The sequence below is a fragment of the Podarcis vaucheri genome, assembly GCF_965113315.1.
Source record: "Podarcis vaucheri genome assembly, chromosome: 13".
Classification (NCBI taxonomy): Eukaryota; Metazoa; Chordata; class Lepidosauria; order Squamata; family Lacertidae; genus Podarcis; species Podarcis vaucheri.
Window position 1 is genome coordinate 34,212,344 of NC_138751.1, and position 12,229 is coordinate 34,224,572.

General features: G+C 45.2%; 1 protein-coding gene, 1 long non-coding RNA gene and 1 pseudogene across 6 annotated transcripts in view; 2 read left to right on the plus strand and 1 right to left on the minus strand.

Annotated features, from left to right (window-relative positions):
• Window positions 1-2,982: 2,982 nt before the first annotated feature.
• Window positions 2,983-6,431, plus strand: LOC309517833 (serine/threonine-protein phosphatase 6 catalytic subunit pseudogene; annotated as a pseudogene). The gene has a single exon. The product of its transcript is annotated as a serine/threonine-protein phosphatase 6 catalytic subunit pseudogene (transcript).
• A 614-nt stretch (window positions 6,432-7,045) lies between these two features.
• Window positions 7,046-10,404, minus strand: LOC309517853. Its single transcript, XR_014213278.1, has 3 exons — window positions 10,099-10,404; window positions 9,296-9,377; window positions 7,046-7,184 (listed from the first exon to the last, which is right to left on the minus strand). It is a non-coding gene; the product is annotated as an uncharacterized lncRNA (long non-coding RNA).
• A 158-nt stretch (window positions 10,405-10,562) lies between these two features.
• The window catches only part of NFE2L1 (NFE2 like bZIP transcription factor 1), a 31,936-nt gene continuing 30,269 nt past the window's right edge, over window positions 10,563-12,229 (plus strand). Inside the window, exon 1 of one of the 4 annotated variants that reach the window (XM_082197232.1) lies at window positions 10,563-10,699. The gene's annotated coding sequence lies outside the window, so the exon portion shown is untranslated. Of the gene's footprint in view, window positions 10,700-11,058; window positions 11,081-11,469; window positions 11,629-12,229 lie in introns of those variants that run through there. The other 3 variants (XM_082197229.1, XM_082197230.1, XM_082197231.1) reach the window with 3 other exon arrangements.

The following is a 12,229-nucleotide window of genomic DNA, read 5'->3' on the forward strand; positions in this document are numbered from 1 at the left end:
CAGCAAAAGGTACCACAATTTCCCCGGCCCAGCACCGCGTAAGAATTTGTGGGGAGAGAAAGGGAAAGGTTTTGACGTTCCTAGACGACCCCGAGAGATAACGTCAGACAGAAAAGTTCCGCGATTTCCCTGGCCACCCTCCGAGGGGGAGAATCGGGGGAGAAAAGGAGAGAGAGAGAACGTACCCGGCCGACTCCGAAGGGTAACGTCAGAAATGAAAGAAGGAAAGTCTGGCTGTCGTGGGGACGTTACTTTTCCACCCCCCTCCCAATGTATTTACTTCAAACCATACTCACGTTCGAAGATGTCCCCCCGCAGATCTCAGGATCCTTTTCTTTTTAGCCGGCTTGACCTCGCCTTTGCTCCCCTGGTTGAGCTTTTGGTGACGATTGATTACCGCCCACAAAGAGGAGGCAGGGAGAGGAAGAAGGATCTCTGGGCTAAGGTTGCCCAGTGGCGCCTGATCCCCTCTATCTCCCTCCTCACCTCTGCAGGAGAACCAAGTGTCCCAGAGTCTGGTCGCCAACTGTTAACGGAAAAAAATCTGAGGGCTCTCTTGGACAAAAACAAAGACACCAACCAGGATAACTTGGAGCAAAACAGCAGCCTGTAGGCTTGGCCTTTATTGAACTGTTGCAACAGGGTTCCCTTCCCTTGCAAGAGAGAGGAAAGACCCCGAACAATGGGCTGCAAGACCTTATAAAAACTTTTGAAATTCCCCTCCTCTAGGTCAAGCCCACCCCCAGAAACATCATGCATACATTACAGAAAGGAGGGGTTGACATCATGCATACATTACAGAAGGGGTTGACCTCATGCATACATTACAGAAAGGAGGGGTTGAGGGAGGAGTTGTGGAGGTAACCTGAGTGTCCTGTCACCCAGCTGGTTCCTCCTTTCCCCCTCCCCATGAGTACTTTCCAGGTGACAATGGGGAGTTTGCAGTTTCCTGCCCCCAGAGGGAAGATCTGATCATTGTCCTTTGTTTCAGCCTGTGGCGAATCCACTGTTCTTTGTGATTTTGATTGTCTTCTGTCTGGGATTATCAGGGTTGACATAGCAACTGGGCAGGGCTCCTGTGGATGTGCTGGGATGGTGAAGGGATTATGGCTGACCAGAAACCAAGCACCCCCCTTTGATAGTCCTTGTCACATGGAGTAAAAAATGGAACAGTGCAAATCCGATGTATGGTTGATTTTCTATGAATTTATAACAGAAATGTGGCGTATGTAGTGTGTGAGTGTGAGTGTGTGTGAAGTTTGTGGAAACAGAATGATTGGGGTGGGGGGGTTCCTGCTACAGCACCATGGTGCTGGATATACTTAAGACGGCCCTGATTACTGTTGCTTGCTGAAGGTCAGTCAATCAATTTGTGACACTTGAATCAGGAACATTCCAGTCCACACTTTGAGCTACTACAACGCAGCTGCTCATTTTGAATCTATTTATTATAACTACAATTCAGTCTTGGAAGCAATAATAATTTTGGTGCTTCTGAGCATGTGCAAAAACCCCTTCCTTGATTCTCAGTTCTCAGTGACTGCATTCGGAATCTGGGAGATGAACTTTGAATCTGAGGGTGTAGCTTCAACGCAAGTTTGATCTTTGGCACTTTTCTTTCTTGTAATGAATGACCTGATTTAGAGTTGAGTCAGGATCCAGGTGTTTTGAGGAGTGGCTGGAGAGGAGGGTTAAGGACTACGGCAGGCTGTTGGAGGCAGTGCTTGAGACAGGAATGGTGAGTAAGGAAGCTGCAGAAGATATGCAGAACCTTGAAGCATGAAGCTGTTATTTGATTTGAGTTTTTTGCTTAGCTCAACATTAGATACCTACCTGATGGGAGAAAGCAGTAGGGTAGCCATATTTCAAAAAGTGAAAACCTGAACATAAAAGTTGTTTGGGGGGTTTTTTTGGGGGGGGGGGGTTGTTGAGCTTTTTAAATTTTTGGCCAAAGTTGTTGTTCTAAGAAAAGAAATAAGTTTTGAGCTATTTTTAAGAGAATTCGCCAAAATATACACTTGCAACATGGGTTGCCATATGCCTGGTGTTTTCCACCCGGATGTTGTTTACGAGGGCAGAATCCTGGCTATGTCTGGGAAATTCCGGATGTATGGCAACCCTATAGAGCAAACAGGATATGGGGCAGGCATGGAGCCATTTGTTGCACTCCATTAAGACTTCACCCCCCCTCCTGAGTTTCATGTTTCTTCTTCTTTTTAAGCAGTGTATTCTGTGCCACTGTAATCCAGTTAGCAGCTTTATTGAGCAGGTCACGCCCATGTTTATGCAGGGACTGTTTTATCCAACACACCTGTTCAGGCAACTGGCTTCCTCTCCCTCTCTCTCTCTTTCTAAAACCCAGCATCAAATTACCCTGATAAATAGATCTCGTGATGCAACAGCTTCCAAATGAATTCTGCAAGCGCTGCATACGGAATGTGGCAAGAGCTGGTCATTCTATCTCCTGCTACCAGGTCATTAATTGGGGGTGCCTGCGTGAGATGACTTATCGCAAGCTAGCTATCATTTAATGTGCTTTTAGTGGCTATTTTAGGATGTCTCTCTCACTCTTCTCTTGATATGTCTTCAGTATTTGTACATACAGAAAAATGAAATCTGGAATGAAGTTCCAGAAGAGCCTTCTCTGGAACTTCAGAGTTCCCAAGGCTTTCTGGTGACTACACTTGCGTCTCCAGAAACAAATTGGGAGGAACAAACAAGTGGGGTGTGTGGCAACCTTTTGAAACATCACCACATGTCTGATAAACAGCCTGTTCCAAAACCAAGTGCTGAGTAGCCTCTACACCAGCAGCATTTTTTTGCAGAACAGACTAGGATCTTGGAGACCATGGTTTAAATCTCCACTCAGTTCTTATTTTCACTGAGTGACCCTGGGCCAGTTGCTCTTTTGGGGCAAGGTAGTTGGCAGAGGGAGGCGGGGAGAGAGAGAGAGAGAGAGAGAGAGAGAGAGAGAGAGAGAGAGAGTCAACCGCCATCACCACCAGTTTTCAAAACCTTTAGTGGAGCTGACCAGCATTAACTGATCTTCACAGAATTGTCCTGTTTAAGTTACAGTGGTATCTTGGTTCTCGAATTTAATCTGTTTGACTCCCAAAATGGTTTAAAAACCAAGGCGTGGCTTCCGATTGGCTGCAAGAGCTTCTTGCACTCAATCAGAAGCCACGGAAGTCACGTCAGGCGTTCGGCTTCTGTGAAACGTTCGCAAACTGGAACACTCAGGCGCTTGTGTGACTATGTCTGTGACCTTCTTCTAGAACAGGGGTGGCCAAATTCCAAGAGACTGTGATCTACTCACAGAATTAAAAACTGGCAGTGATCTACCTCCTTTTTTTAGGGGTTCAGGTCAAAGTTGTTGAGCTTTTTTGAGGGGGGTGGCCTGGCATTTTTACATTGTTTTGCGGTCAGAGAGGAACAGCAACTCACTGAAGGATCACTGGGGTAAATACAGCCTCGGTTTGTAAACTCTGTCTTCCGTTCTCCAACAATGGAGGGCACGGCGAGGGGGCGGGAAGGGGGCCAGCAATCGACCAAAACCTCGCAGGGATCGACTAGTAGATCGTGATCGACTTGTTGGACATCTCTGTTGTGGAAGAATCTAATGTGCAGCCAGTTTCTACACCAGTTACAGTCTGTGGCGACATACATGGACGGTTTTATGATTTATGTGAATTGTTCAGAACTGGAGGTCAGGTTCCTGACACAAACTATATATATTTATGGGTGACTTTGTAGACAGAAGCTATTATAGCCTTGAGACGTTTGCCTATCTTCTTGCCCTGAAAGCAAAATGGCCTGATTGCATCACACTTTTACGTGGGAATCATGAGAGTAGACAGTGTATGGGTTTTATGACAAATGCCAAACCAAATATGGCAACGCTAATGCCTGGAGATATTACATCAAAGTTTTTGACATGCTCACGGTAGCAGTGTTACTAGATGAGCAAATCTTCTGTATACATGGGGGCCTATCTCCAGACATAAAAACACTGGACCAGATTCAGACCATTGAGCACAACCAAGAGATCCCACACAAAGGAGCTTTTTGTGACCTTGTTTGGTCTGATCCAGAAGATGTGGACACCTGGGCCATAAGTCCCCGAGGAGCAGGCTGGCTGTTTGAGGCAAAAGTCACAAATGAGTTTGTCTATATCAACAACTTAAAGCTCATCTGCTGAGCCCACCAGCTGGTGCATGAAGGTTATAAATTCATGTTTGGTGAGAAGTTGGTCACAGCTATCGCTGTGGAAATACAGTATTGCCTCAATCATGGCATTTGAAGGTGCAAATACAAGGGAACCAAAGCTCTTCTGTGCAGTTCCAGACTCAGAATGTGTGCTTCCCAAAAGAACAACCACACCGTATTTCCTCTGAGATGTGGCTTTGCCGTCCCATACCCTTTCGTGACGTAACTTTTTAGCACTTTGCTGCTGAACTGCTGCCTCTTGCCTTTTATATTTTTTAATTATCTAAATGTGTTGTATATGGTCAATAGGGATGCATCTTTCAATCTCTTTCTCTCTCTCTCCTCTTATCCCTACCCTACCTGACTTGCCAGCTTTTGAAATGTCTCTGAACACTTACCTAGCTGTTTTGTAATACTTGTGATTTATTTATTTTTAGTTCAGTTCTTTTTTTAAATAGGGACACTGCATTTTCCCTTTAAAGAAATAAATCTAAACAGTAAAACATCAGAACTAGTTGGATCTTCTTTCATTCAAGGGGTTGACTTTGGGGAGGTTGTTTTTTTGAATAAGCTGTTTAAAAATTCCAGCAAAGTTGTATTTGGTGTGCATGATGGTACTGTCCAAAGCCCTGCTAGTGAGCACATTGCCAAGATGTAAAAAAAAATGTCCTGGTTTATATTTTGTTTTAATTCAGCATAAATACATGGTTTTAATGGCTGCTCCTGATCTCCCGCCACCCGTTGCTTTTATTATCTGTTTTATTTTTAGGATTTAAACTAAAATGCAAAACCTTGTACAGGTATTTGGATTTGTACATTGAAATAATGGTTCTGGTTTCTCAGATACCCTGTCTTTTTAATAAAGTCATATTCTGAACTCAAGTCTCTGGGTAAAGCATTCAACCCTATATTGTTGATGTGGGGAAAATAATAATTCAGGATGGCTCCTCAAGGTTTCCAATGGAAGCTATTAAATCTGTGAGGAGGTAGAAGCAAAGGGGGCAAGCTGTATCTCAACAAGTTGTCCCATCTGAGTTTCTCCCCATTCCTTCAGTCCCTGCAAGAGAGTTGACTTCAGATGGGGATGTTCACTAATATACCTGTTCACAACTCATCAGATAGAAGCCAGTAACCCTGCACTGGGGACCATGCTCTGGACGTTTCAAGTGCTGCAAGGCTTTGCCCTCTGGTCTACCAGAACTACCCTGTTTAGTTCCCAGAATATGAGCTTCTTGAGAGCTGGCAATCCTACACTTGCTTCCTACTCCACTATGGTGAAGCATGGGAGGGAGTAGGCTAGACCAGAACCTTTCTCCCTGCAGTTAGTGGGGTTTTTTTTTAACTTGCAGGTGGTATATTATCGGGGTGGGTGCATTAAAATTATGCACCCTTGCAACCTGAGGTAGTACACTGCACTCTAATTATACAACATGCGTTGACCAGGCTGCATTCTCACAGTGCACCTGTTTTCATGTGACTAATATCAGCTTTCATTGGTTCCTGCTTGGCTTTGTTTTGTGAGCCTCTTCATTGCTCATGTACCGTCTCTGACCTGTCAGCCTGCCAAGCATTATCTAACATCTCTGTCCTTTTGAAACACGGAATGGTGTAATCTTAATTACTATTTATCATCGCTCAGATGATTGTGAACTTTGTACCCGTTCTCCTCTGGCCTAGCTCTGGCTGACACACCTTGGTACTGTGAGGCCTTGAAAATCCGCCCCATAGTTGGCATCTCCACCCTCCACAAGAGAACTGTGAAGCCATTCATGCATGGTAGACAAGCAAGCTGAAATAGAACATCTTTCTGTCCGACTCTCTCTCTCTGGCTTTATGATTTGGACAGATCCTTAGGGAGCGTTGTACAAGGCACCTCTCCTTTAATGGTCAAATTCAGGGCTTGCTTTGAGAGGGGCTCAGCAGAACTCAAAGAATTATGCTCTTGAGCATGCCAGAATCCTGACTACAAATCCCTACACATTTAGCATTAGGAAAACATGTTACCAGAAAAGAGGGTCTGACTTCCAGACAGGTTAGAGGCTCCTCTCATTTCATAAGCTAAACTTAGCGCAGTTTATACTCCATAAATCAACAAAAATTGCATACTTGCCCATGACTGTTAAGGCTGCAGTCTCTTGCACTCTATTTGGGAGGAGATTACATTGAGCAAACTTTTATTTACTTATTTTATTTTTCATCCTGCCTTCATCCAAGTTAAAGCCCCAGGTTTCTGAAAACAATAATTTTATTAAAGATTTTTCAGACTGTAACACAGAATCGGTAGAGTACATATTGTCAAATATCTGAACAACAACAACAAAAGAATTATTCACTCATCATTGCATGTCTTCATGTGTCTATTGTAATAAACTGCGGGGAATATTCAGGCCACACCCAAATGCATAGCTCCTCCACAAATTAATCTGGGACAATCTGGCCTGCATTTGCTCTCTATTCCAGTTTTGAGAAGTTAAGAATGATATCCAAACAGCCTCTAAGTGGTCATTTTTAGCATACTTAATCAGCTCCCAATTTATGATAAACATTCAAGTAATGCCATTTCCCGAACATTATCCAGTCAGCCCTTTACCAGTTTTTGTAAGGATATGTTTGTATTGTTTCAACTACAAAAATAGAATAATAGAAAGATAATATACCTAAAAATAGAGAGCAATCGGCAATATCCCTCATCCAATAGTTCATAGCCATCTTATCCTAACAGGTTTCTCCATCAGGGGTGTCCAGAACAAGTGATATTTTTATAGGATTTTATGCCCAATGTGTTATGTACTGAAGTTCTCACCCTGGGCCAGCAGGGGGATACTGTAGATAGTTTTCACTCAGGTCCACATATGCAAATAAGGGATTGAAAGTGACGATCAGTGATTGGATAGTTACAGAAAGTGGTTACTGTTGCGTTGTAGTGGAGCTCTATATAAGCAGGCTGGCTGAACCCTTCAGTTCAGTTCTGTTCTGGCCTGTGAATAAACAAGAGCTGTTTGAAGAATCACTGTTTTGTCTGATATGTTCACCCCACAAATTAACACAATGCAAAAGCCATTACAAAAACCAGTCGCTTGCAAAGTCATGTCTTAATGCTTGTGCTTGTTTTGCTAGCTACTTTCATTGCACAACCTATTGGTATGCCATTCCATGATACTTCCTCCTTCCCCAGATTTCCAATTCTTCTCAACCACCAACTTTACAAATTTTCCAGTGACTAGCTAACTCCAAATGAATAGCTGTGAGCAAAAGAATTATTAGGTCTTGTCTTGGTGAACGTATATTGGTGTCATCTGGCTGCACTATTGCCAGTAGGGCCAGGTCAGGTGGGATTGATTGCCCTTTAATGTCTGGGATTTTGTAAATATCACTTCCCAAAAACCTTGAACATATACTATCACATATGGCCCATATGCACAGGTTTTGAGTTGTGCAAGGCAAGAGCTCTCCCTCACATTTTCCCCCCAAAAGTAGGTTATCTTTCCCAAACTGCGTAACCCCTCATCCCAGCTCATCTGACCTTCAGTATTCATACGTGGGCAGTGATGCCAACTAATATATAGAATGATGAAAGATGAGATAACATACGTAATCTTAAACTTTTATTTTCCTTATTTGAGCGATGCATATCGTACCCCTCAATAAAATTCTTGACAGGTATTTTGGAGTGCTTTGGGACTAGCTCGACAAGTAAAATGCACTTTATCTGTATTGTATATTAATTGCTGCTATTCAGATTGACTATAGTGTTTCTAAACTGTTGTGACATATTTGACATCTAGCTAAATAAGAAAACAAGGGCACTATATTTGAGTTATGCTGGCTGAATGGTCTTAGGAAGTGGCTAAGTGCTGTTAGCGCTGCTTTGCCAGTCCAGATGGAATTACACCTCCAGCATGACACTTAAGCTGATGGAACTCTGCTGGTATGTTGGCAGAGATACTGTGCTGGCAAAGTGACACTGGTAAATAGGACAGGTGCGGTGGGGAAAGCAGAATGGGATGGAATCATGGGTGTGCCCTGAGCAGGGCATAGTTACACCTCTTAACGGTGGTTGCAAGAACAAATGATCCCTATATTCTAAACAAAATGCTTGTTTAACCTGGAGGTAGGCCAAATGAATTGTGTATTGCTTTGTAATGATTTGTTGGGTCTCTGGACCGTAATAAAGATTGATGAGTTACACCTCTTCATTTCCAAGACATGCCCATTTGACAGTGGAACATTATGTCAGGTCTGAGGTTGGTGCAAGTAATTTTGCCTCCCATAGAAGCTAGCAGGGAGGAGGGAATTACATAAAAATAATAGCAGCCCTCCCACCTCCTTCTCCACCCACCTCAGAATGATAAGAGCATACAGGAGTCAGCAAACTTTTTCAGCAGGGGGCCAGTCCACTGTCCCTCAGACCTTGTGGAGAGCTGGATTATATTTTTTTGGGGGAATGAACGAAATAACCCAGAGATGCATTTTAAATAAAAGGACACATTCTACTCATGTAAAAGCATGCTGATTCCTGGACCGTCTGTGGGCCAGATTTAGAAGGCAATTGGGCCAGATCCAGCCCCCGGGCCTTAGTTTGCCTACCTATGGCATAGGATATGCCTTCCACTGGCATATCTGTAGCATGGTGTGAGTAGAGGACTGTTTTGCTTGGGTGCAATCCTATACTCACCTAGGAGTAAGCCCAGCTGAACTTAATGAGACTTCAGAATCGCTATGTATAGGATTGCAGATTAAAATGTGTCTTTAGTGGTAATTTCATCCTTGGTTGGGTGAACAACAACATTTTAACAGAAGAATTTGCTTGTGCAGAGGGGGGAGGGCGCAGATTATAATAGTTTTAAAGCTTAACATGTAAGCATCGTGTGATCCTGTTTTGAGATTCCAAGGTGTTTGAGAGATCAATAAACAAATTTGTGTTTTTGAGTATTGTTTTAATGAAAGATAGGTATATAATTGTGACATACCTCAAAACCCTAAGTTTCTGATTTAACTATTTGGCTTTTGAAACTTCCAGGTTCTGGTAAAATCCAAAATTGTGACATTTTGAAAATAGGCGTTTTGAAACAGAGTGCAGTATACTTACACAAATTCTCACATTTTGGCTCTAAAGCCTTTCTGTTACTTGATGTCATTTTCAGTTTCATACCATGTCCTGTTTGGAATACCTGCAAGTTTAAATTATTGAGTTAATTTAAAGTTTTATTGGGTACGAGGAAACCGTGTACATTGTCTAATGTGTTTCCCAAATCCCTCTATTTTATCCTTCTCTAAACTGTAAATTAGTGACGCATGTGGCGCTGTGGGTAAAACCTCAGTGCCTAGGACTTGCCGATCACATGGTCGGCGGTTCGAATCCCCGTGGCGGGGTGAGCTCCCATCGTTCGGTCCCAGCTCCTGCCCACCTAGCAGTTCGAAAGCACCCTTAAGTGCAAGTAGATAAATAGGTACCGCTTTATAGCGGGAAGGTAAACGGCGTTTCCGTGTGCTGCACTGGTGCTGGCTCACCAGTTGCAGCTTTGTCACGCTGGCCACGTGACCCGGACGTGTCTGCGGACGGCGCCGGCTCCCGGCCTCTAGAGTGAGATGAGCGCACAACCCTAGAGTCTGACACGACTGGCCCGTAAGGGCAGGGGTACCTTTACCTTTAAACTGTAAATTACAAATCTGAAATTCACAAACTGATTGCTACATAAATTGTATAAATATTTTTGAAGGATTGGAGAAAATATTTTTCATCATTCCTTTTTTAAAATCCAAAAGCTCCTTTCAGATTTGAGTTCAATACTGGCGAAGTGAGAATTTAAAGTTTGGCAGCTGCCATTCGCACAGGTTCCTTCCCCTCCCCGGCCTCTGAGGTTTCGTCCTTGGTTGCCCGTAGCAACCCACCTAAGATGTCGCTCCCTCATAAGGTGAGACGCAGGCCGCTATGAATGTACGGAGATTACGTATTGGGGTGGGAGGGGGAAGGGCTAAGGACCCGTTGCGGATGGAAACACCGTCCAAAGACAATGGGAACGACCGTAGTAACTATTCGATCGGCGGTTGGTTGCTACCTCCGTCGCTCAAACCACATAGCGCGGGGAGCCTCGCGAGCGTTTAACGGATTGGCGAATTTGTGATGTCAGTCGGCCCTTAGTCCGGCCGGCCCACTACTATAGCGATTGGGACTTTCCCCTTATCAGAGTCTTTTTTTTTTTTTAATGCCATCCTCATCTACCGTTCCCCCCCCCCGAGCGCGCTCCGATTGGCCGTTATGATGTCACTCGCAGGGAGGTTTGGAGCTGTGAAGTCTGCTTGTCCTCTGATTGGGCAATCGAGCTGTCGCTCGCCCCCGTCTTAGAGGAGGATTGGACGAGGCAGCGCGGCGGGCGGGGAGAAGAGTGGTGGTAGACGGGCGCTGCTGTTTGGGGCTCGGGACCGGCTCCGGGGCAAGGCCCGCCTGAAGGCAGCGGCGGGTGCTGAAACAACGGGAGCTGGGGAAGAGAAGGTATGAAATAAAGTGGGGTGGGGAGGAGGATAGGGCTATATGAGGGGAAGGGGGTGGAGTTAAACAAAGCAGGGGGAAGACTAAAAGGGGGGGGAAAGGAAAGCATAAAGCGGAGGTGGGGGGCGAGGAGAAACTGAGAGAGCAATGGGGTCCGTGGTAGAGAAGAGGGACCTCTAACTGGGCCGCTGGTGGAGAGCGAATTTAGGGGCGGGGGCTAAAGAAACGGTGGCCTCGAATAGGCCAGGTGGGAGGGAAGCGGGTAGGAGAAACGTGGGCTGGGCGAGCAGCGGCGAGAGCACGAGAAGGCGGCGGGGAAGACCGAGAGGAGCAGAAAGCTGAGGAGAAAGGAGCCGCGTGTGGTGCGCTGGAGGCTGCGGAAGGGTAGGGGGCAAAGTGAGGCCAGCCCCTTGCAAGCGGCGGCTGGTGGGCTGAGGGAAGTGTGGGGGAAGGGCCTGGAAGCTGTGGCGTGGGGGTGGTGGTTTGAGTAGGGTGTATCAGGGGACTCGAGAGCTAAAGGGCAGCACGTGGGCTAGAGGAGGAAAGGAAAGGGGTTCGTGGGCTTGGGCTGTGTGTGGGGGGGGGGGTTAAACGTTAAAAGTTGGCCTGGAGAAGTGAGGGCGGGGGAAACTCCCTTTTCTGGTTTCCCCGGTGTTGTTGGGAAACGAAGCAACCTGAAGCAGGGACTTCGGAAAGGATGGTGCAGGTGGATGTGGGAGGGGTTACTCCAAATTTCGGGGGAGGGGGCAGTTCGGGAGCGGAGGGTCAGATTGGACGAAGGATTATTGGAGTGGAGCGCGACTTTCGTTTTAGGTTTGGGTTGTAAACCACATTCGGTACGGTAGGGTAGAGTGGTGGTGTGCAAATTTTAAAAATGGAAAGAGCCTGTGAATTATAAGGGCTGTTTGGTGTCGTTCTGAAGAACAGTACAGGTATGCTTTATTATGCAATAGTGATTTGGGGGAAATATTGCCCTACCTTACCAGGTTGTTGTAAGAACTGCTGTGTAGTGTTTGAAACTCCCATTGTTCTAGGTGCATTTTGCGACGGGGAATTTCATTAGCGTGAGCAGTTTCTGAGCTCTGGGTGCAGTACTGTGCCTAAGATTTTAGATTAAACTGCAGAGTGGGAGGAAAGGAGGATCTTTTTCTGCCTCCCCACTTCCAGCTACCCTCTGAAGACTGGAGAAGAGACCCTCTTAATATTGGGGGGCGGGCAGGAGAAGGACTAGACCGTGTGAAAAGTGAACATAATACTTTGCAGTTCATTCATTTTTAGCTTTGTATTCTTATTATTAAAAATTTGTGCCTAGACATTCCATTGTTGCGCCCATAACCTAGGTTCAAAGTACCATTTAGCTTCTAGCTTTCATATCTCAGTTTCTAACATTGCTACTGTGATAAAGTATGTCAGCATTCCCCAATTTGGTCCCCTCCATATGTTTTTGACTGCAGCTCCCATCTTCCCTGATCACTGACCATGTTGTCTGGAACTGATTGATGTGGGCACCCAGAAAGAGCACTGTAGGAAAGC